Source organism: Pholis gunnellus (genome assembly GCF_910591455.1).
Source record: "Pholis gunnellus genome assembly, chromosome: 15".
Lineage (NCBI taxonomy): Eukaryota > Metazoa > Chordata > Actinopteri > Perciformes > Pholidae > Pholis > Pholis gunnellus.
Window position 1 is genome coordinate 16,675,434 of NC_136542.1, and position 21,723 is coordinate 16,697,156.

Genomic DNA, 21,723 nt, shown 5'->3' on the forward strand with positions numbered 1-21,723 from the left:
GGGGTTTAATAGATCATTTTAAATAACCCCCAAATTACTCCCCTCTCCCCAGCCGATCCACCTGGACCCCTGCCCTGGGTGCATGGCAGTTTTCAGCCGTCGCGGGGCGAGCCAAGTCCAGCCTTGTGGTTCCTGCCTATTCCCCCAGGATGCTGCGCTGCAGGCCTAGACCAACATTCTCAGCTGTGTTCAATCTGCTCTGAGACAAGCAGGCTATGAGAAAATGCAAAAGGAAAAGGCACTTGTGCGCACACACACGCACAACACACATACAGGAGGAAAGACATGGAAAATCCTGGACAGTTAGCGCACTTTGTTCACTTGGTTCAGCTGGAATCTGTCTAGAAACACCCTGACACACACACTTACACACACACAAACTGCCTCCACCTCTCAGCTCCCCGGGCGACTGGAGTCCGTTCCAATGAATCGTGTTTAACCATTCTAATCACACTTTAGCACATTAATCCTATTTTCAGTCCAAAACACATCTGAGACGACCGGCATGTGGCCCGCTGCCTTTTTATTTTTTATTTGTATTTTTTATTGCCACCGCAAATCGGATGAAACCCAGAGGCGGTTGCAGGCCCCTGCTTCAGCCTGCACTCTCACTGAACTTGGACTTTCAATCTCTTTTTTCAACTCGTAGGTAGAATTTATAGCATGACGCTGATGCCTTCACTCAAAATACATCCCTGCAGAATTTAACAATTACCTCGGGTGAGGTAATAAGTAAAAGGCTCGGTATGAGGAAGTGCAGTTTCTTTTTTTGTTCCTTGATTAGGTGGTATTATTGTGTATCGTGTGGACACAGTCCCAGTATCTTATCAGTTTGACATCCTAAGTCACCAAGACAGCCGGATAATTTGAGCCCAATCCATCTGCTATGTGAGCAGCCCTGGAGGGTGGGCCGGTCACGATACTGTATCTACACTCATTTAATGCTCTTGGAATACATTTGAGCTGCATAATTTCACTGTGGATCATCTGGAGGCTAACAGTTATCAAGAAGAGGGAAGTTGTTGTTCTGTGGAATTACGTCTTTGGGGTCCCAAAAGGGGAAAAAAAGAGAAGGGGAAAAAAAGTGGGGTTTTCTGCCTCTTTTTGTGTGCGTGGAGACCTTGGCAGCAGTGGAGGTGTTTATAGCGCCTCCCAAGGTTCCTCCTGGAAAGCTACAGAAAGAATCACAGATCTAACCTCTCCTGGAGCTCTTAAAACCTTACAGCCGGGGGTCCTGTAAAAGGTGCTGGTACATTGATAATTGAGCCCTGCAAAGCAAACAAATTGTCAGAAAGGGCGTTTTAATGGGCACTTCTCTTTTAGAGTCCATGTTAAACTGGCAAAGAGTGATATTCAAAATTATGAAAATAAACAAAAGGGCTACTCATAGGAAAACAAATGGCTTGGAAGCTGAGTAAACTGAGTGACATCACCATGTCCCAGCTCAGCATGTGGATGGAATGATGTAATGGGAGCTGGAGCTGCTCGCCTCCATTGAGTCTAACCGTAAAGCCATTTAACCCCCCCCTTATGACCCAGCCATACACCCAGCCACAACGGTGCTCCGAGCGACATGTTTTAATTAATCATATGGTTTATTAGACCAGAGCCTTTAACTAGGACTATTAGACACAGGAAAAAACACTTGTGACGGCATGACAAGTTCTCCTCTTAATGTGGCTGCTTAACATAATGGTGAGAAAACAAGACATTAATCCACAAGGAAGTAAAGTGGGAGGGCAGGGAGCCGCGAGCGTTCTGCATAATCTCATGTCAGACGCAAACACACAGGAGTTAAAGTCAGAGTCCACAGCTCCTGTCCTCCGTCTGTCTGAGGTCAAACTGAGGGCTTGACCGAAACCGCTAGTTGGATTGTAAAAGTAAGAAAATTGTTTGGCTTCATTTCCTGTGTAATGAAAGGTACACAGTAATGATTACTATATATCTCAACCATGATTATGGCTTTAATAAAAACGAACTGCATGATAAAACCAAAACCACAACAAATACGTTGCCCTAACGAATTGCTGTAAATTAACGGTGAATTTTCAACGGTATCTTACAGTATTTCATAAAAACTAACATACAGTTAAATGTTCATCCCTTGCATGTAAATTAACAGTAAATGCCGTAAATGAACAGTTAATGACGTCAAGCATCATCCGTTTCCTACACTGGCTCCCTGTAAGAGCTCGCATCCAGTGTAAGACTCTGGTGCTAGCCTACAGGGCAGTGAAAGGAACAGCTCCTTCCTATCTCCAGGCCATGGCCAAGCCCTACACCCCCCGCCCGACCACTTCGCTCTGCTGCCTCGGGGCAATTGGTTGCCCCGTCGCTCAGAGGTCCCTGCGGCCGATCGACCCGATCACGGCTGTTTTCTGTCCTGGCCCCACAATGGTGGAATTGTTTTTCCCCACTGATGTCAGGACAGCAGAGTCACTGCCCATCTTTCGGCACAGGTTGAAAACTCACCTCTTCAAGAAGTGCTACCCTGAGCCTTCCACTTAGCACTTATTGTATTCATACTAGTTTGTAGCACTTATTGTATTCATTTGTTTCTGCACTGTACGTTTGCTCTGGTTTATGCTCTTAGATGCTTGTTTAAAGGAGATGCACTTATGACTTCTGGTGACTAGTAGTTCTCTTGAATACCTATGTTGAATACACTTATTGTAAGTCGCTTTGGATAAAAGCGTCTGCTAAATGACTAATGTAATTAACAATAACAGCAGACTACCGTAATTTAACAGTGTGATACAGTAGTCATTTTTTAGTGACAAGACGTGACCGACTGCTCCTGAACGTGACTTTGGACACAACAGCTTCAGTTCATCCTTCTGAACACAGCCATGTGGAGATCAACCAAGGAGCCGAGGTAAAGTTAGCTTATCACCCAAAATTCAAAGTCTACATTATTGTTTTGTCTTTATGATTATTGAACTGTTAACATCTCAGATAATGTTTCACTTTGTCTGTTTCATTACATTACGTTGCTAATATTGGCGGAGCTAGCTCTGTAACGTTAGCTAGCTCGAGCTCAATCAGCCTTAGAAAGGTTAGCTAGCTAACAGCATAGAAAGTTAAGTTAACATGAATAAAGTTAATAATTTTACAGTGTTAAGATGTAACATTAGTAACCTAACTTGTGTTTACTTGTGCTCTTATAGAACCGACTGTAGGACTGCAAACGGGATGATTATCAAAAGGGAGAGCGGACCAGAAATCACAGACGTGTGTTCAAGACGATGAACAGTTGAGGTAATGCTAACAGTAACGTTATGTGTGTGTTATCCCAAGAGCAACATTACAACCAGTTCAAACTCATTTTAGTGTTGAAGTCCATTGTGATCCATTGTCTTAGCTTCATTTCTTCATCTAACGTAATCAGCTCATCACATAGTCTGTTCTTTTAAACTGTATGGTATTGTTGTATTAGCTTTTTGTAAAGACTTGCACTGATATGTTAACACATGTGAGGCACATGCAAACCCACAGTTGCACACCCAAAGCTTCTTGTAAGTGTGTTTATCCTGGATGTCATAGAACTTTCCAGAAGTTTCTAAAGTTTTTTATTTTGTTTGTGTTACAGTCACTCGTCATCAGAGATTGAGGATAACAGCCAGATGCTGCAGTCAAGTCCTCTTTCAAGGTGTTCTCTCTCGTTATTGTTTTCATTCATGTGAGTTCATGCAGTTCAAAATAACTATAAATGTGTATAAGACTTGTCAACAAGCTAGACTGTGATGCAGTTCTATTACACTGTTCTTGATACTATTTGAATTCAGTGTTTCACTGTTGATGCTATTTTAATTCAGTGTTATGAGGTTATATAACCTGTTATGAGGTTATGCTCATGAGTTCAGTTAAGCTGGTCATTAAAGATTTTATTAGTTTTCTTCTAAACATTGTGAGTTTTGTGATGTAATACAAATGTCCCTTTATTATTTAAGAACATGTAATAAACTGCAACAATTATGTATTGAATGTCTATTGTTATTCATGTATTGGTTGGGAATTAAATGCAAAAGTAGCGGGTTGTATTACCCTTTGTAAATAAACGGTAACATTCTGGCATATACCGCAAAATCATGGTAAAACCCAGTTATCCTGCCGTAATCCAGTATACGGTAAAATACCGTAACAGTAAATTACTGGCGTCCCTGCTGCCAGTAAGTTACCATTATTTTACGGTGAAATAATTTAGAGTGAAGCATTTTACGACCCTGCCCTCCAAAACCACAACAAATCTTTGATCTAACGCTTTTATTAGCTTAGGTTAGGGTTATACAGAAATAACTTAGAGTAAGGGAAAGTTCATAGTTTGGATTAGAAATAACTACTCAAAGATTAGGGGACCTTCAGTGTCATGCTTAAAATTATAACCACTTGGTTAAAGCTGCTACAAGTAATTCATTCTGTGTTGATTTTGGCGGTCCAACACCCGACACCAGCGCTCCTTTACGAAGACCGGCAAAGCAGTGAGGTGAAGCTCTGCTCCTGGCCGGAGGAGGTGACCAAACCAAGAGACCATTGTTCCACCGTTGCTCCAAAAGAGAAGAGGCAGCAGGTGCCAGAGCTCAGATGTCAGCTTCATTTGCTCTCTAGTCGTTGTTTAAGTTGTCGAAGATGATTAAACTTGCTTGCAACAATTTCATGTATGTTTGACATAAATGAGAAAGTGCTTATATATCTTATATTTGAGGAGCTGAAATTGGCTGATTTAGAAAATAACTATACATGATGCAAAATTTGGAAGCAGGTTATTGGAGTTATCATGCAGATCTGTTTGATGCGTTATTTGTATGTGGATCAGAGAAATGCCTTCATATTGTTGCTCTGTGCATTACATGTATAGAATATTGCCGTTTGTGTTTTATTGATTTGGTTTGTTGCAAATGGAGAGGCAGGACAATTGTTTTTTTTGGAATTCAGCATTAAATTGAGACTGTTTTATAAACACGTAAAAGTTCCTCACAGTAACTTTAAGGTTAGGAAATGGTCCTGGTCCTGGTTAAAAGAAACATTTACTGTCGATAAACAGGAAACAACAGCGATCTACTGTATTGGAGCACAACGGTATGTACTGAAAAAAGAAAAAACGGTGGCGAACTGCTGTCTTTTTCCCACTTCTTTACTTTTATGTGGACATGATTGCGGTTGTAATTGTATGTGTTGCCAATTTATGAAGAAACATCACATGACAGGATTAGGTAAATTCCCAGTCATTGTGAGTGAGATCAAGATTCCCATGTAAATATAACATTTTTGGAAGACGTTGCCTCTTCTTTTATACTATTGACTTAATAAATAAAACAGCAAATCAGATATTCAGGTAAATAATATGTCAAGAAGTGAAAGTAAAGTGTCAAAATGTCACAATGTCCTTACACTTCAAGATAACCCCAGAAACAATTTGGTAAACAAGTCAACTCTTAAATGTTGAACATCTTATTATGGATTTAATAAATGGACAGTGAACATTTGGTATGCCAGTACAACCTGTAGTAAACCTGACTTTCTTAGATCATCACATATTTGTGGAGGCCAACCAGAAAGGTAGCATCTCACTGGTTCAGCCAATCGGATTTTTCCTTTGGATTTTGGATTATTGCTTAAAATAAGGTCTGTGGCAAACTCAAGTTTATGATACTTACACATTTTGTAAATTCAGATAGAAAATCGTCACAAATGAACGTCACTTTTATGATTTTTGAAGTGTGAAGGCTTTTGCCAGAAGTAAAAAGCTAACATTAGGCTATAAACAAACTACACCACCGGTGCGTGAGTATTTAACAAGACTGTAAAGTCGGAATAGTCGGCTTGAAGACGTTTTGCATAGTCTTAAGCCATACAGTAGTGTATACAATGACGTCAGTCAGCAGAATTTTGTTGCTTTTTGGTGCAAGATGGTGATACTTATGCACCCTGTACATAGTGCTTGACTGGACATTTTCTTATGCTGTCTGTTCCCAGGCAGTGTAGTCAGAGACTGCTAGTGATCCCTTTCTCCACTTGAGCTTGGACCCATTACATGATGCCAACTGGAGCGGAGCGGGGCTGGAGCATGTGCTGAAACGCACAGCTGCTCCGTGGTGCTGGAACCTGGCCACTTGGAACAGACTTCCTCTCAAATATACAGTATTCTAAATCACACGCTGCACTGTGAGATGTACAGATGGAAACAGATGTGGCTAACTTTTGTTTGGTCACTCACCGGTCAGCAAGAGTCACAGTGGGAAAGAAAAGCAAGTACCCACTACTTGTGGTCGACTTGAAGGAGGCCAAAGGAACAACCGGGACCGGCACGGGCATCTTTGGAGCCCAAAGCAGTCAGTCCCATCCCTACCAGACCATCTAAAAGTTCAGTGTTCTTTAATATTATCATAAGTCATACTAAAAGTTACAACAATGATGCCTCAGGAATGTATTGTATAATGTACATGGCATTTAATGTGAGACTGAGGTTGGCAAGCAATAAAACACACCCTTGCTCAATTCAGGACAGTCAGGGGTTTTGCTGCTATACGTGGTCTGGTATGATCAGAAGCTTATGGGGCCTATCATTATGCTAACATTAGCCACCATAAGCTACTGGTATAGTCCAACCAGTAGTTTACGGTGGCTATTTTTGTGCTAACATAGCTACCATAAGCTACTGGTCCGGTTTGACAGTATTCTCCTGAAACAAAAATAATACTGCAGCACAGTTGCAGACCTACTGCCTGGCACTATTACACCCATCGTATTAAACTAAATTAAATTAAATTGAAATACTGTCGCTGTCCTGTTGGTCTTGATTGACAAAGACTTTGTGATAGCATTATGAGATAAAACGGTTATCGTGAAAATGCCTTTGTAAAAATAATATATTGAGTAAGAACTCTTTTTAGTTGTTTTACAATTCCATGGTTATATTATATATTGAGTCTCTTTATTAATTTCATTTTTACGGCGCACCACATCTCTCATAGAGGCACGGTGCCTATGGAGTACACCATACTACAGCCATTTAGAGGAAATGTAGATCAATCTCACTCAGTCTTATAGGCTGAGAGAGATTCATGCAGAACATTACTGACAGCTTAGATGTCACATGGCCATTGAAATGGATGATGTAAATTGCTCTGCAGTTCCTCAACTCTGATTCTGTGAAATATTTGAGGCCCGAAAAAGGCTGAAAGCGTGCTAGATTTTCCCACTCAAAAAAGTTTTATATTAACTTAACACATGGTCTGAGAATGACTCTTTGTTTCCTCCCTTTTCCACAGCCACCACTTAAAGCTGTGCAGAATAAATAAGCTGGCAACGCAAGGAAACACTAGAGAGATAGAGTGTGTTCTCTGGAGTCGTGCCACTGCTTGGTTGTCAATGTGAATGTAAGTAGGCCGCAAGTGTGAGCAATCACTGGAAATTATACGCTTTTAGAGGGATTTGATATAAAGGTATTAAGCCGGTCTGAGATGTTTGGCAGCCCAAATCTATGGGAATTATATTCATGGACATAATATGCACCACAACTGCGGTTTCTTGTCAATTCCATCGTATTGCACATTTTCCAACTGTTTGTGAGCGTATGAAGTGGATCCCAGCAGATTGGTGTAATAGGATAAATGTGGCTATGGAGTGGGCTCGGGTCCGGCGAGGGCACCGCATGGTAGGTGGGATGGAAACTCTACTCCTCAGCCTGTCTCCCTTTCCCAGAGCCTCTGCTCAACTTGTAGCGTCATTGGAAACTTGAGGAAGCCTCTAACAGGCTGCTGAAGGGAGGATGGTTAGGATGAGCCAGGCCCGTATTCACTTTGACTCCACTTTTTCCCCCTCCTTTTCAACAAAGCCCTCTGTGATGGGGGCGAACGGCAAGTTAGGAATGATGTCTGCTTCATTCAGCATACGGGACGCTATGGTTCAGTCTACCATCAACTCCCAGTGTGGCCAATTGCAGTCGGCACACAGCCATGCAATCAGGTCCAAATTTCAAGCTCTGTTTGGTTCGGCGTCCAACGTGGTTTCTCTGAGCACGCAATGTCGGGGTGTTATGACAGTACACTCGTGTTTATCAGGTCAGATGTAACTGATATCAACCAGGGTGTCCTTGTGTGTGTGTGTGTGTGTGTGTGTGTGTGTGTGTGTGTGAGATCACTGCACAGCTGGAGGGGCGATCCGTTCCTGCCGCTTCAGGTCTGATTGTAAATGGTCAAACCTGATACTGAAACTCAATAGGTCTTTATACCCCAGTGTTTCCTCCAATGCTTTGAACATTCGAGTTCTCTGCATTCTGTATCTTCACTCTTTACTTCTATTTCTCAAAATGAATACTACAAACAAGATGAAGGACAAAAGCATGGCCATTAACTCTGGATTGTACTGTACAAAAAACAAACCAATTTTTTACTGATGTCCCAAAAAGAAAAACGGTCTACGTTCATCAATTAACAATAAGATTGTGTTGTTTTCTGTGTGTTGAGGATACATTAACGTTGGTTACATATTTTTCCTTAAAGTGATGGAGTCTGGAGAAACAGGCAGTAGTACCAGCAAGGGAGCAAAGCGATGTACTGCTATGGACGGGGGCAGTAGCTAAACATATATTAAACACATACAAAAATCTGTATTATGACCTTTCCGTCAAACAGCCCTTTTCGACAGGAACTGAAGCTGTTATCTATGCTCTTTTCAAAGCCAAAAGACTCCTTTGACAAAAAACATTTGTACATCACAGAAAACAGAAGTTGCTGCCTCGATCGGTTAGTATGTTTGTGTTATTGTGTGACTTTTGTATTTAAAAGGGTTAAACTATGTTCACATTCATTCCAAGGATCTAACTATCAAAAGAATATATTGTTCTTTATTGCTAACACTTAATTAATATATTCTTTGTATATAAATAAGTCAAAGAAGGACTCAAAAGGCAACTACCCACTGTATTATATAGAAATTATACAGTCTTTGCCTCTTAGAAAATGACAGTCAATTATTGAATTCTGCAATATCTACATGCCATGATCACATTTCCTCTTTCTTAAAATGGAAGATCTCATTCATAAAACATCTCCCGGGGGGGGAAATAACAGCAAATGGAGTAACTCTGTCCACATGTATTGAATATGAGATAAATTAAGCATTATAGCAGGAGGTATGCCACTCTAATTCTCTATCTCCAATCCATCTCCTCATATCAATACAATCTAATCCAGCCGAGGCTGAGGCCAAGAGCAATATGCACTTATTGGAGCGGTGCATGTTTGTGCTGATGGTGTATTCATACAGTGGACAAATGAATAGATTTTTTTATTCATCACCGACATGCTGTTATCAAATTCTTATGTTTGCTACATGAAGTTGACGTGACGCCAAAGCTAAAATGTATTTGTGGAATTCCAGCGGCCGGGTCGAGCCATTATTCGCTATAACAGATAGCTGTGCCTGATATGCACCTCCAACTTTCATTTCTCGCTCAGAGACTTGAGATTTCCCAAGCCTCATGTAGGGATAAGAAACTTTCATATTGCTTGTTTTGACATACGAGTGTGTTAAAATTGCCTGCCAATGCAAAGCCATTTGCCTTGTCAGAGGTTTCGTAGCTGCACGAAAATGTGTTTACTGTGGAGGATCTGGTGTGACTTGTCATCTCTGAGGGATATCGTAGAGGAGGAGAATGAGGAAGCGATTCCAGGTGCTTTCGTAGTCTTTTACATTCAAATATTGTGCGTGTATAGTAGAGGAAACATTCTGAAATGTATAATATGTCCCTCTAACGGGCTACGAGAGACATTTGCAATGGAAGCCGGTGAATAAAGCTACAAACTAATGCCCAACTCTCAACTTTTTTTGGTGCATTAATGATGTGATGATGCATCATCCAATCATGTTTTTTTTTCACCCTGTTCCATTCAGTCAAGAAAATGCTGTTAGCCAGTGTTATTTAATGATGTCAATGTGCGCGTGACTAACAATTCCATGGTGACTCACCGTCAATGTAGCTGACCACGCTTTGTTGCTTTTGTCGTTCATAGCATGAACATAGCATTGCTATTGCATTTCTTAGTTTCTTTGGGCAGTAACAATGACATTTAACCTTGAACTTTCAACTTTCATGCAGTGGATGGTTATCATGTTGGTCTTGTCATGGTCACCATATCTGCTAAGGAAAACTTCTAGATGTGGTTGAAAAAACTAGTAAGTAGAACACGAGGGTAAAAAAAAAAAAATCAAATTTCTGTGCCCAAGGTCACGAATGAAATGTCATGCTCCACCTCAGAAACGAAACTACAGTACATAAAAGAAAATCCAATTTCCTTTAACCAAAAACTTGTCACATGGCAAGAGGGATTCTTTAGCTGCTGATTTCCTGGGAGGAAGCCTCGAAGCCTTTTTTGAAAACCACAGTGGGGATCATTTTAGGCCAAACATACCAAAGAAAATGTTGGCATTAAACATTTCTACAAACCAAGGGTACGTTGAATCTTGACGTTGAAGAACCAAAAATACATTTCAGGAATACGTTTCATATCAGCCTTGTATCAGGCTAGCAGAAACGCAAAATGCTAAGTGATTAATGTTTTTTGTTAAAATATCAATGTCTATCTACGATGTAACGTAAGAAACTTAACATAACAACGAAACATAACAACATAATGATGTAAAGTAACAACATAACGTAACAACATAACTTAACAATGTAAAGTAACAACGTAATGTAACAATGCAACATAACAATGCAGCGTAACACTTAATGTAACTACATAACGTAAAGTAACGATATAAAGTAACAACGTAATGTAACAATGCAAAATAATGCAGCGTAACACTTAATGTAACTACATAACGTAATGACGTAAAGTAATGACGTAAAGTAACGACGTAGCGTAACGACGTAGCGTAACGACGTAGCGTAACGACGTAGCGTAACGACGTAGCGTAACAACGTAGCGTAACGACGTAGCCTAACGATGTATCGGAACGACGTAGCCTAACAATGCAACATAACGCAATGTAACAACGCAACTTAACAACGCAATGTAACAAATGTAACAAACACATGGACATTTGACACATGGTTTGCAGAAACATACAGTACAATACATTTTTTCCTGGAGACTGGGCAGAATTAGTTGAGACTGCAATGAAAAGGTTGAGGAAGCCATCAATGCAGTAAAGCAGGTGTACTGGAATATTATAGGTATAAAACAATGAAACTTCAAGGACTGGTGGATCTTTTTTTACCCTCTTATCTGTTGCAAAAGACAACCTGCGAAAATGGATAATTCCATTAAATAAAATGAACAATGAGGAACAAAAATAAACTCTGACCACATGAATGTTAATGTTTATATTGACTATGTATTAGCTCTCGTCAGCTTCCCTCCTCCTCATCAAAGCCAGTCATGTCACGCTCTATAATTATTTTCATATGGACTCTGAAAAGGCAGGTTTCATCAGCCGCTCTCATCTGTCACCTAAAGCAAGACAAATGAGGGAGCAGTTCATGTTCATGTACATTTCTGCGCAGACTACACAAAGCCCATACATTAAGCTAGCTAGGTTCACTGCAAAGGCTAGCGCTGGTTTCCTGCAGCCTGAGATCAGATTCACCTCTTTGATTTTTTTCATGTGTAACGCACCCTGCCAGCTGCTGAAGCTGGTGTCAGAACGGCTTAATTCTCCCGCAGGGGTGTATTGATGAATTCAGTAGAACACTCTAAGTTACAGCTCAGTTAATGTGAACACTTTACAGGACATGATGAAATGCTATATGTTTTTATTTAGATGGAAATCATACAGCCTGTCTCTGACACTATTCGTGGAATAGATTTGACCGTGGACATACTGCTAGATGTAGATATTGACATCACTTTCAGACATATTATCTCAAATGAATGAATTAGATTAGATGTAGATACACAGAGGTCGAGAGACGTACAGATACACATGTAAGCCTTAATAAAGACAGACAGTAGATGAGATCTGATGAGACATACATAACAGACGTACTGCTATCCTCTGATTTTAGGAATACTGACTCATACATGGAAGTGGAGACACCACAGGTGAACAGGGTAACAAATAGAAATCGTGATTGTTTGTTTAAATATGCATATACAGGACTGTCTCAGAAAATTAGAATATTGTGATAAAGTTCTTTATTTTGTGTAATGCAATTAAAAAAACAAAAATGTCATGCATTCTGGATTCATTACAAATCAACTGAAATATTGCAAGCCTTTTATTCTTTTAATATTGCTGATTATGGCTTACAGCTTAAGAAAACTCAAATATCCTATCTCTAAATATTAGAATATCATGAAAAAGTATACTAGTAGGGTATTCAACTAATCACTTGAATCGTCTAATTAACTCGAAACACCTGCAAGGGTTTCCTGAGCCTTGAAAAACACTCAGCTTGGTTCAGTAAACTAAATCACACGTATGGGGATTATCACAATATTCTAATTTTCTGAGACAGTCCTGTATATTTACAGAAGTGAACATTGGATAAAGCCAGGTTCAAAATTCCTGTTTCGTTTTATTGACATATTAGAGTAAAATGTTTTTACAGAACAAATATCTCTTTGTATTACTCCATAAATCACAAAATACTGTCAACAGCCATAAAAAATCAATATAGATAGGAATGAAACTGTAAAGTTTGATGTATGTCAGTGCTCCTGAAGTCAAGATTTCTGGCTCATAATCGGAGAAAAAAAAATAATTTAGAGAAAATGGTGTTTAATAAATAACTAATAGATATCACCATGAAACCACCCCAGATTACTCACATTAAGACAATTATTTTCATATTACAAGTTTCCAAAATGGGGACTTTTGGTGAATTTAGAATAAATCTACAGACACAAACAGACAAAACACCTACGTGTGTATTTTGGATGTTTTCTTTCCACTGCTCTGAAAGAAGACATTAAATGTTATGGAAGCAAAATAGAACAAAACCTATAAATTTACCAGTGCTTGAAAAAATTATTTAACACTGGCTATTAATTTGTATGTATTTCCTTGTTTAATTAATTCAACCTTAATTTATAATATATTCTTTATGAAATACTTTTAAATATTCTATTGTTTTTTACTTTAATTGGAATACCTGTTATCAGTGATTTAAGTTCCACCATACGTCAAGAACCATGATGTTGTTGAAGCTCTGGAAAAATAAGAAAGAAAGAGATTCATATGAGCAGCTTATAGTGGTAAAGGAGAATACTGAGGATGTGTCAAAATGTCTCTCAGTACACTATTATTCATTATAAATAGGAGAATAAAATGTATTTATTTTGAATTTAAAAACACATTTTTTCAATGTAGAACATATTTTAAATTGCTGTTACAACACATGATGTGCAGCTTCTGTATTGTTTCCTTTCAGTCAGAAGATATTTTTGTCACAGTAGGAGATGCACAGGTGTTACTGATAACACGTGTCCCGCTAAGTCGTGACAACGTGACAGTGAGCCAGCATGAACGACACCAGGACCCCGAACCCAAAGCGGCCCCGTGGAGTTCAGCCATCATTCTTTCCGTTGTTTCCACCTGTGCTTTCCCTGCCGTCACCCGTCAGAATGTCAGAATATCTGCAGTGAGAAGGCCTGCTGCTGACAAAACATCTCTCTCTCTCTCCACATAAGTGTGTCAACAGAAGAGTGTGGGGTAGAAAGGGCTCCCCTCTGTGTTTGTCAGGGGTTACTGCAATACTGAAGGTTCAAATGAAAACTTACTTAAAATATGTGTTTCTGTTATGGGGAAGAAATCAACAGCTGAAACCAAAGTTAACAAAAACTAGTTCACTATTTCTTTTTAGAATTCTGCCTCATGCATATCTGTCAGATATGTTTCACTGAAGGCGCTCATACTTCACTGTAAACAGCGCAATAAGACTAAGCATCTTGTATTGTTATTACCTCAGAAGAAGCTCTATATTCTGTAATTACAAGCTAAGTACATATTGGTGGGTTATAAAGACTGATTCATTCTAGTAATCCTTAAATATACCTTTTTGTTTTACTTATGAGAGATGGATTCAGTAATTCCCCACTCTATCCTGTCAGCGGGAAGTAATGCTAAGTGAAAATACAATTAGAAAAATAAATTCATAATTGGTATTATTTAGCTGTGTGATTCTAGGTCAATGTAGATTTGTCTTTCCTATTTTAGAGATATTTCACATTTTGCTTCACCATTATCCAATTCGCTTTTATTGCGATGCTTCGGCTAAACCCGTCCCTCAATGGTTCCATTTAACATTGGCAGTACACACATATATATATATATATATATATATATGTATATATGTTTTTTTTTCCTTTTTTTTTATATATATATATATATTTATGTGATTATCAGCCAATTAGTGCAGAAAAACTCCTGACATTTTGTGATCTTTGTTATCTTTTGGTGAAATACATTCATTATTCAAATGAAGCAAATAGAAAAAAGAACATTTAAGGCCCGGTCCTCTGTTCCAGCTCTTCTGGATCATCGTTCCTGCAGACTCGGTTCTGGATCCACACGGAGAGCGTGGAGCGGAGAAGACATCGAGATCTGTGGGGTTTAGTAACATGCGGCGCTGGTCGGACCACCCGTAAGGATCAGATAAGTGTATGTGGCAAGCCTGGCCCGGATCAGCGTGGCACTTGGAATTACACTGATGTTGAAGTTGCCCCCCCCCCCCTTCGCGGCCTTATAACCACACTGTTCCCTTGTAATAGATTTCAGCAGGTTTTTAGCTTTCCTCTGCGCTTGTTTATTATTGTTCCAAATGACAGAGTGCAGAGTTTAGGGTGGAGGAGCCGGGCTGATGGTGGTGGTGGTGGTGCGTTTGAGTGCGCGCCTGCTATAGGTTTTCTATACTTATGAGAACCAAATGTCATGACAGGGATCAGGGGAAGAGGAAAATCATCCAAGGTGAGGATATACGTTTGCTGGGGCCTTCACAAGTACAGTAATAAAGACGTGTGTGTGTGTGTGTGTGTGTGTGTGTGTGTGTGTTCCATGGAAAACCAATCTTCGTCAAACTGGAACACGCCAACTGTCAGTCCACACCCAGAGAGTAGAGTTTTAGCCCAGCGGCTCAAGAGGTTTATGGGGTTTTAAAAGCCACATATCCTGAAGGTGCCATCCGTCCGCTCATCTAACCATCCTCTGTCTGATGGCCAATTTGCTACTGACGACAGCTGTGTGTATACGTGTACAGACACACACACACACACACACATACACACATGCGCTTGAGTGATGAGAGTGGGTGAAGAGGGGGTCAACAGTCACTCTCCTTGTGTATTGCTCAATGACCCCCCCCCCCCCCCCCTCCTCCTTTCAGACCAGCTAACCAGAGCTACACAACCAGGAACAGCTCGGTAGCTCTGCTGTTGAAGTGTTACATTTAACCTCCTGAACCCAAGGCCTATTTTTAGGCCTTTGCTCGAAAATGGCATACCCATACTCGAGAGTGTAAATCTCTAACTACAAGGTCTATTTTTTTTTTATAACAGAAACACTTGTGAGATCTGTTCTGATGAGTAAATATTGTGTATATGTTACTGGTTAATAGTAAATGAAGATGGCACACAGCTCAAATTAAAAATTGTCAGGTTCGCTTGAAAAAATTCATAGCAAAAAGGGTGCAGGTGCCTCACAAAAAGATTTGGTGTAAATAAAGTGAAGCAAACCCAATTTATAGAAGTTTGTGTACGAAAAAACACGCCAAATTCTCATTTTCGAACAAGGATTTGCAGCTGTTCCATTGTACATTTATATACTATATAACTATATATTTCACTATATTTCACTATGTTTATCACTCATATTGTACAATCTATCATAACAGCTGTTTGGCATCATTTTGAGCCATTTTGACCTCTCTGGGGGTCATCATATCTCTCCTCCATGCAATTTCCTCGTCTCTGTCTGTGTGTATGGAGCCCTTGATGGTGGGCGGATCTGAGCATGTGACCACTCGTTCGAACCGGGTGGTTATTTTGAACACACCCGTATGTTCCATGAAGTGATTGACAGAATTTTCAGCCACTAAAACTCCAAAACCGTGCCGCTCAACCCCCCAAGCCCCAAGCCCCTGTATGATGCGCCGGCCAGCATATTGACCTACATTTTGTGTCAGATGAACGGAAAATCACCATTTTAGGTTTCAGACGCTCACAGTGAGCTCAGGAACAGATCGCTCATATGGATTTATTTTGGATTTCTCAGTTTTCGCCCTCAAAACCGTCTCACGGTATGGTGCAGTTCTGATCTTGGCAGTGTTGGGTTGTGCTTTGTGGTGGCTTCTTGGACGTAACTTTTGAATGCTTTGACGGAGAGAAATTTGGATGTTATCGTTGGAATCTGTGTCGAATTCTCATGCTTCCTGATGCGTGATATGACCGGTGACCTTTTGGGCGTCGTTCGGGTCCAATTCCTTTCTTTTTTTTTTATATCTATCTAATTTATTTATATGCTGTCATGGTCTGTCATGGTACATGCCACATGCCAAGGTGTTTATTAACTCTCATTCATTCACTTTCCTACAACCAAAAAAACAAACGCGTTCAGAAAGTTAAAGAACAAATGGCTACATTTTTAAGGTTAATGTACTTAAGTATTTTCACTTAATGAAATGTATACTTTAATCTATGGAAGTCAACAGCACAGCTGCTATATTGAAATCAAATTTGGAATAAAACTGAAATTAAATTTTCCATGTCTCTGTGCAGTTAAAATTGAAAAAAAGAATAACATTTTATTTTGAAAATATGAATATGCATAATTGCTGTACTGATAGCTCATTTCAAGTAAGAATGCTCATAACGGGCCTTTTTGTGAAATGACAAAGACAAGTTTGCAACCTAATTTTGGCACTGATAATGAATCATTTTTTTAAACCTGAAAGTTTAAATCGAAAAAATACAATAATAAAAACTTTTATTTCAATGTTGTCATATATAATACACACACTAATGCAAAATGACAATTTGAAGAATGTGTTTTAATCTTTGCGGCAATGACGTTCATACTCCTTCATGAAACATAAGAGCGGAATATTGTACTTTAGACATTTAGTTGTTTATTTGTTATTAGTCACATTGCAGACTTACAAAGCGACCATGCGTTCTGAATAAAACATGATGCATTCCTACATCTAATCTTCCCAACATTGTGTCTAGTTCTACACATCACAGCAGTTTACGTATCACGAGTACTAGTATTCAACATGTGGAAACAATTGTATAATGTCTTATGTGGTTCTGGAGGACCTTTGTTATGGTAAGGTCAATAACCTGGATGATGTCATCAGGGTTATCTCCGCTTGGGCTAACAATGGAAACCAGGGGTGAGGAGTTTGAAAGATATGATTGTTTACCAGGCAGGGAGGGTCTCACAAAAACCTGCTAATGAGCTGCATTAAGGGCCAATACAAGGGACAGATTATCAGGATGTGTTAGCCTCTTGACCATCCCTCTTGTAATCTGTCTCTCTGAGTCACTCAGTTTTATGGAAGTGCAATACTAAATATCTGGATGGCCCCTTTAAAGCAGGGGTGGGTAACTTTGGAGAAATCAGCAAGAGTAAACTAGAAAGTATTCAACCAAAATAAACCCCAGCCCCTCCCTTCAGGCCTCCCTCCAAAGCCCATATTGTGGAAATGGCCATTCTTACTGAGTACTTTAACTTTTTATATTAAGGCTCATGATGATACGGTACTTCTGTACTTTTTACTTACTTCTTACAATTTTTTATACAAAACATGAAATGGAATATTTTGAAGTGTATTTTAGGATCTGGACACTACTGAGAGCAGTTACGTTTTACTGATCTAAAAACAACCCGTACAAACAAAGGTATATGACGTGACTGGGTTCTATCAATACTTAACTGCAGTCTGGATGTTCTGTGTTCCATTTGCTAAACCTCTGTGACTTTATTCTTCCATTGCATTGTGGTCAGAGGCTGTGGGTTTAACCAGCAGATTGCCATCCTCGTCTTAGTAAAACAAGAACATTTTATTGTTACTCAATTACAAAATGTTTTGTAGGATAATGGGCAACAGGATGTAAGGCAGGGTAAATACTGTTCGCAGGATTACTTTTATTTCTTCTTGTGTAGCAAGTCCAAGTGTACAGACAATGGGTCTGATCTCCTCACTGATCTACAGCCTCTCCAGCATCAATTAGATGTCACACGGAATTTTGATCTTGAGTCTTTCAGTTATTTTTATCCGTATTTGCAAAAGGATAGTGAAACAGTAGCAGAAATCTGGTCATACCAGACCAAGTAGCAGCAAAGTCCCTAAGTCTATTGAATTAAGCAAGGATGCATTTTATTTTTCACTAAATGCTCCACTTTAGTTTGCCAGCCCAGTTAGAGGGTTATAGCTTTAAGAAAGCTTGTAATCGTAACATTTTGCTTGCCTAAAAAAATCTTATTCAGCATTCGGTTGTTCTAAGTTCCACCCTCTCTCTTGTCACGTCTGGTTGCAAAAGCCAAGATGGCGATGACCAAAATGCCAAACTCAAGGCTTCAAGACAGCAGTCCACAAACCAATGGGTGACATCATGGTGACACCACGATGACTACGTCCACTTCTGATATACAGTCTATGGTGAAAAGAGACAAAGAGAGAAAGAAAATATCATAAAACCCCTCCCAGGGGAACTCACACTTCAAAATCTTTCCAACAACCTTTTTTAAAGTGGCTTTTTTTCCTTCTTTCTTTCCATCAAATATTCTAAAATGTATTCATTTAATTGTTCTTAGATCAAAAATGTTGATATAAATGATCTAAGCCACTCCCCCTTTCTGATCTTCTACACACTCCAACACTTCAAATCTTAATAACAATCCTTCAAACAGACACCCTCTAATACCAACACATCCCATCATAAGAACTAGACTGCCTCGGTCAAATCATTTTCAATTCTTTTTACATTTTTTTTGCCGTTGCCATTGTATGTGCTCAATGCATGTTTCGCCACATCCTGTTCTGTCTTGTGACGTTTCACTAAATAAAAAAGAGGGTTTTTTTGCTGAAAAATGGCTGCTGTATCTGGAATTGAGGTTGACGCCTCATTGGTTAAACTAAATCAGTAAATTTGACCTAAAGCATAAACAATGAGCTAAAGCTCAAATACACTGAAAAGCTCTACAGCGCTGAGGGGAACTGAGGAGTGGATTTTCTGTGAGTGATCTCTCTCAGATTACACGTACACACTTGATCCACTGTTAATGAAAAATAATCATTGATCTAGCTTTAAACTTTCCTTATTTCCTTCCAAGCATCCTCCAGGGCCACCCCCCCAACACCCCCAACACACACACACACACACACACACACACACACACACACACACACACACACACACACACACACACACACACACACACACACACACACACACACACACAGCTGCAGGTCTAATGGCTTTGGAACTTTAAGACGTTTGTTCCCCAGCCTCCTCTATTGTCAGATTAATTATAGAGCTACTTAGTCCATTCTAATTGAGATTAGGCCGCTCCGTGGGCTCCAATGGGCTCGTCTCAGTGTTTTTCAATGGACTCCACTGAGGAGGCTGCCGTTTGCATTTGTATTGACACTACACCTACTTAGCGCAGCTCCGTTTGTGGAAACAGCTCATACTGACTGGCTACACAAACTGAAGTTTAAAGGATGTCGTAGTTGGTGAAAAAGCTGCTGTCAATGGGAGAATTATGAAAAAGTTATGTTTTTCTGCAACTGCCAGACACAGTAAAAGAGAAAAATGGCTGGTTTATGGAACATGTCTTATTTATCCCAAACATTGTATGAACCCCAGCTTAATGTAATAACTCTGAGTCTGAGGGGGAATCAAAGCGCAACTTGATATACAGACTTCAGCAACAATTGAATTTTTTGAAAAATCATCGGTCACCACCAGAAAAGCGTCCCAAGTCTCTTTAGGAACACGGGGAAACTTTATCCCAGAGTTCCCCCTCCTCCACCTGGGCAGGACGCTTGCATTTCACTGCTGATTTAATAGAAATGAAACAGGATGGATTTGAGGATATTTCATTAATCTTTCTCCTCTTTCGCTGCAGAGGAAATTAAGGCGAATAGAGTTCAGAACCAACTTTTTTCCCCCCTATTTCCTTTTTACTCGGGCTAAAGTCTGCCAGGGACTATTCTCTCTCTCTCTCTCTCTGGAAAGTTAAGACCCAATTAGCCGTCCAAATTCCTGGCTGATCCCTCTGACTGAGTGGATGTGTATTCTGCTGCAGGTGTAAATATACAGTAAGCAGAGGGGTTAAACTACCAGATATTTTACATCCAGTCATTCCCTTCATAATACTGACAAACCAGCCATCTAAAACAGCCATCATGTTATATATATATATATATATATATATATATATATATATATATATATATATATATATATATATATATATATAACAATGCTTCATATTTCATAAGCTTTTTACAGAGTGGGCAACACATTTTGATGACATTGGCTACCTAAATAAAAATTTTTTTTGCATTCTGTTAATCTTAGTTAGACCTTAGTCAGTAAACAGAACAGAAACTGTGGAAACATTAGATTTTGATTTCGAGAAGACTTTCCTTGAAAAGGTCCAGTGAAGGGGATTCCCTTACACAGCCCCTGAAGTCCTGGAAGATGATTTTTCTTTTAATCTTATGCGACCAAGATAATTGTGGTGGAGTAAAATGTTTGCTTGCGAAATGTCATAAGGTAAGAAGTATAAAAACGTGTGTACTAGTACTGGTGCCTCAAACTAAAGTACAGTACTTGAGCAGATGTTACCTTACACCTCTGGTCATCAACTAAGCAGCCTGGTCACCTAAACATTACAATCCCATCCAGTGAAACTGCAGTCTTTCTCCTGGATTATAGGATTTTGATGTATCACAGATCTTTTTCTAATTATAGTCTGCATAGACTGGAGGTCAGGGTGGATGGATGGTTGGTTCAAACAAACATGGGGCTTTCACCCAGAAGACCACTGTTCATGTCCTGTGTGAAACCAGGAATCAATGTTGACTTATTTCATTTATGTCTGTAAGTTTAGTGACGTAACAAATGTTTTTATTTTAAGCCAAAGCATGATGTTTTTCTTAACCTGAAATAACGTTTTGTTGCATTTTTGTTTTGTTTTGTTTCAATTTTCAAAGTTAACCACGTGTTACAATATATATAATTATAAAAATGAATGTGCTATAACATGTATATATCCCACAAAATCAATTTGTATGTAATCCCCATAGTCATGAATTAGGAAGTATAAAGATCACAAAACGCCACCATCATACATACAATATCTTACGAAAGGTTACTCTTCAGTTTTCCTACAAAATCCATTAACTAGTGTCAATTCACGCTCGCTACATGTATACAGTATTTTCTAAATAAACTTCCGTCTTCACAGGAAACTACTGAAGTTAGGTTGAGGCAACAAAATTACCGTGTTAAGTTTGGGAAATAATATGGAAGTTACAGGTCAAATATATCGATATTAACATCTTGACCTAACTAAGTAGTTTTACTGCCTAAACCTAACCAAGTATTTCACTATCTTTTCATGAACCTAACTAAGTAGCTTCCTGTTGAGACAGAAATTTGCTCTGAAATGGGGAAATTGGCACGTGTGGCTGGACTGTTGAAAAGTCAAAATATCATACAAACCGTTGAATATGTTTTCCGCTAAACATAAGTGAGAATGTAATTT